The sequence below is a fragment of the Mandrillus leucophaeus genome, unplaced genomic scaffold, assembly GCF_000951045.1.
Source record: "Mandrillus leucophaeus isolate KB7577 unplaced genomic scaffold, Mleu.le_1.0 Scaffold63, whole genome shotgun sequence".
NCBI classification, from domain to species: Eukaryota; Metazoa; Chordata; class Mammalia; order Primates; family Cercopithecidae; genus Mandrillus; species Mandrillus leucophaeus.
In genome coordinates this window covers 775,811-776,069 of record NW_012106808.1, presented here as the reverse complement: position 1 = coordinate 776,069, position 259 = coordinate 775,811, and the positions used below count along the sequence as shown (strand labels likewise).

At 41.7% G+C, this 259-nt stretch overlaps 1 pseudogene; it reads left to right on the top strand.

Moving 5' to 3' along the window:
* Positions 1–259, top strand: part of LOC105554147 — a 13,838-nt pseudogene that overhangs the window by 1,656 nt on the left and 11,923 nt on the right.

Genomic DNA, 259 nt, shown 5'->3' with positions numbered 1-259 from the left:
TAGGGCCAAAGGAAATATCCTCCGATAACAAAGAGAAAGAAGCTTTCTGAGGAACTTCTTCGTGTTCTGTGAAATCATCTCACAGTGCTATAGCTTTCCCCTCAAGAAGCCTTTCGCTAAGACTGTTCTTGTGGAATTTGCAAAGTGATATTTGGAAGCCCATGGAGGGCTATGCTGGAAAAGGAAACATCCTCAGATGAAAACTGGAAAGAAACGTTCTGAGAAACTGCTTAATGTTCTGTTAATTCACCTCAGAGAG